Genomic DNA, 4,310 nt, shown 5'->3' with positions numbered 1-4,310 from the left:
GGCACTTTAGTTGCTTGAGGTGGAACTTGAGTTGCTTGAGGTGGTCCTGGTCTAGAAGAAGATGCTTGCGATGGTCCTGGTTGAGAAGTTTTCTTTTCTAGAGCTGGTTGTGGTTGCATAGTCATAAATGGAGTGCGAGCAGGCAGTAAGTGAATATTGATTGGCTTTGCAAGGTACTGAGTAGTACTAAGAACTGGATGAACATTAAGATCATAACCAAAAAAACAAAAAATATAATTTTTAAGTGCCATTTTTTCATTGTCTTTGGTTTCCTGGATTGGAGTCAGGAAAGTATTCCATTCATAAGCTTCATTTTGAGTCCAAAATTCCCCTTGGATATCCCGGAAGTATGGTATGTGAATTATAAAGATTGTGTTGGTTGATAAGTGAGAAGTTGCACTATTCTGAAGCTTGAATCTTTCAATTATTTTTTGGAATTCTTTTCGCCACCATGAAAGGGAGCATACCAGTCCAGTAAAGTCCATAACAAAGAGTCACATTGCTGATCTTCATTAAGATGATGAAACATTTGGTAGTTTTAATATAAGTTAAGAACATAATCGATGATTTTAAAAGGTTAAAAACTCTAATTGATTTTCAAGGTGTAAGTTGATGATCTAATTGATGATTTTATAAGATTAGAGAACTAATTAAAAAATATATCACAGGATTTGGAGAGTTGAAATTGTAAAAGTGAATTGATATCTGAAAATTATAATGTAAGAATGTATTGATCAAAACCGAACTAAAAATATAAAATAACCGAATTGAATTTTATTTTAATTATGGAAAGGATTCAATTGATTGTTTTAGTACATGTTAGTAGTCTAGTTGGCAATTTTAGAATGTACGAGTCTAATCGATTTTTAAAATATAAATTTATATTTTAAGAATATAGGTCTAGTACTTTTTATTTAATAAACGAAAGTTTTATTGGCTGATATCAGCAAAAAGAATGCTTGGAGTGGCGGATGGCGAGAGCTGTTCGTATTTCTGGTGTTAGCCTTGGCGACAGGTGTGATCAGGTTTGGGTTTGTCCAGAGGAAGGTACTTTGGTATGTAATGTTGATGCTGGTTTATTTCATGAGAATGGCTACTGTTCCTTTGGGTTTCTGATTCGTAATCACTCCGGTTCTTGCATTTATGCTAGTCATGGTGCGTTGTGTGGTTATTTTGATTCGATTATGGCGGAGGCGATGGCCATTAAGGAGGCTTTATCTTAGCTAAAGGAGGGTGCGTTTAAGGATACGGTTCTGCGTTCGGATTGCTTGTCTGTTGTTAAAGCAATTAAGGACCAATGTTTGAATGATTCTTACTTAGCAGATATTGTAGGTGATTGTATCAAGATTATTCATGAGTTAGATAATGTGTCTATCTCGTTTGTTAAACGTTCAGCGAATTGTGCTGCTCATTGCTTAGCCAAAGCAGTCAGTTCTTCGTCTGTTCGTAAGGAGTGGTTTGGTACTCCTCTTTTTTTATCTTTTATTCTTTTTGCTGATATCAGCCAATATAGATCTAGTACTTAATCGAAGCTTTTAGAAAATAGAGATCTAATTGAGTGGTAAGTTATATGTTAATAACGTAATTGTCCTTTAAATAAAAAGAAGTTAATTGAATTCGAAAAGTGCCAGAATTCTGACGCTTCACAGAGTTTGGACCGCAAGCTGTCAAATTCCCCCCAACTAAATTATAAATAAATAAACCATAAACATTCTCTGCTTATTTTATAAAAAGATCAAAAAAATAATTATAACTGAAAATAAAATATTAAATTATCAACCAATAATAACTGAAACATAACCATAGCTTTTAGATACATAGAAGATCTTATTTAGATTATTATTATTTTGCAATTGCAATTGCAAGAACAATCATCTCTTCTATATTATAATTTGAATTGAATAGATGGGATGGGACTTCTATTGGACTCATTATTGACCCTAATCTAATTTTATAATATTCAATTCCATTTTAAATAATCTCCACTCAGAAATTTTAAAAAAATTTATAATATTTCTCTGGTCTTCAATTATTTTATTTCAAAATGTCACCTCACTTGTTATGTCTGTCGCCTAGACACCCTTTCAAGTTAGTTTTTTTTTTTTTAATGATTTTTTAGTAATATAAAACAACCACTGAACTGTTTTCTAATCTAAAGTAAAGGTATCCCATTTTCAATAATCACATAAATAAATAAACAATCTTCTTCAATTATACTCCTATCCTATCAAACAAGGAAAATTAATTCATTTTCATGGAAAATGCTGCTTCAAAGAAATTTATTTTTAACGAAATTTAATTGATAATCATAACAGATCTGATTGAGAATTGAAGAAAGTTTTATTAAAGCTTAACTGAATATAGAGAAAAATGAAAGGGAGTAAAAAAAAATATCACAATTGCGAATCTTCTTGTATATATAAGTTTCTAAATTCTACTTACATTAGAGGTGTCTATCTTTTATTGATTTATAGCTTACCTAAAACAGGTATAAATAATTTTGGTGGCAAAATCATTGTAAAAGTAAGGTTAATCTCTTGTTTGGAGTAATTTTAATTATTTCATTGGATCTGGTTCAGAAATATTTTTCTTGACCGTATTTCAATTTTCATTACTCATTACAGTGCTATAAGGGCCGTAATGATTATGTTGATGGGAATAGGATTCATGTCAACTAATGGGTAGTGTCTTCATGCCACTATCCAAACAAATATACAAAATTTTTTTTAAATTTATCATATTATAAAAATAAAAATATATGTGGATTAGATTTTTGTTTTATAAAATTTTAATTAAAATTTAAATTTGATCCTGCTTGAAAACGATATGATTAAATTTGTACAATTTTCACATGTTAGGGCTAACTTCCACTTCGCTTGAAACGTTAAGGTTTAATATTTACTGCATTACTGACAAAAAAAAAATTATTGCATTAATAACATAGTAAAATACTTTAAACAATTTCAAGCAAAGTGCAGATTTATCCGTAACATATGAAATTGTGCAAATTTAACACTAACGTTTCCAAGCAAGAATCAATTTTAACCATACGCTACCAAAAATTTGAAAAGACTTGTTTGACTGTTAGTTAGCCACATCGGACCTTTTAAACCAATGTGTCAATAAATTGAAGCAGTTTCATTTTTTTTATGTAATTATATTAATAACACATTAAAATATTTTAGACAGTTTCAAAAAACTAAACCTGCTACATATAAATTGATCACAATTCTTTTTGAAATTGTCTAAAATATTTTATTGTGTTATTAATACACTACATATTTAACGTTAACATTTTAAACGAAGTGCAGATTTAACCCTAACTTTCCAAGCAAGATCGATTTTAACCATGTTTTACTAAAAATTTGAAAAGACTTGTTTGACTATTATTTAGCCACATTGGACCTTTTAAAACAGTTTGTCAATAAAAATTGAAGCAATTCCATACATTTTTTGTAACTATATTAAGAACATAGTAAAATATTTTAGAAAGTTTCAAAAAACTAAACCTGCTACATATATATTAATCACAATTTTTTTGAAATTGTCTAAAATAGTTTACTGTGTTATTAATGTACTAACGTTTCAAGCGAAGTGCATATTTAACCCTAACGTATGAAATTATGTAAATTTAATCCTAACGTTTCCAAGCAAGATCAATTTTAACCACTGTGTGACCATGCTTATCACAACAATTCTATTTAGGCCTCTTCTTCTTATTGTCATAATATGGAGCATTGGCTAACCTCACAAAAGACTCCACTAGTTGATTGTCTAGATTTTGTCTTTCTTGAAATACTAAAATAGAGCATTAGTAATATCAAGAAATGGCTTCATCATAAATATTTGAAATCTTGCATTTCCATATTCTTGATTCAATTCTTTAAGAAACCTAATAACATAGTCTTCTTCTTAATAAGCCTTATCCTTATTAGTAATTTTGCACACTTACAAACATGCTCACAATTACAAACGTATAACCATCTATAGTTAATCAATTCTTCCTATAGAGTCATCTGCCTAGTCTAACAATATGTAGCACTTAAAGACCATTGAGTAGATGAATATAACTCTTCTTGCAGATCTAAAATTTTAAGCGAATCACATTGGGCAAAACATTTCTTAAGATTTTTCCAAACATTATACGAAGTGCCAACCTAATGTATACTTTGTGCAATGGAATGAATAACCGTCTTGTATATCCAAGAAAAATTATAGTGTTACACATTTCTCAAGATGCGTGATTTTGATATGAAAGTGGGGGAATTGCCAAAGAACCATCAATAAAAGTCTTGTTCTTCGCACGCAAA

The sequence above is a fragment of the Euphorbia lathyris genome, chromosome 1 (genome assembly GCF_963576675.1).
Source record: "Euphorbia lathyris chromosome 1, ddEupLath1.1, whole genome shotgun sequence".
Taxonomy (NCBI): Eukaryota; Viridiplantae; Streptophyta; class Magnoliopsida; order Malpighiales; family Euphorbiaceae; genus Euphorbia; species Euphorbia lathyris.
This window is presented reverse-complemented; position numbering follows the sequence as displayed.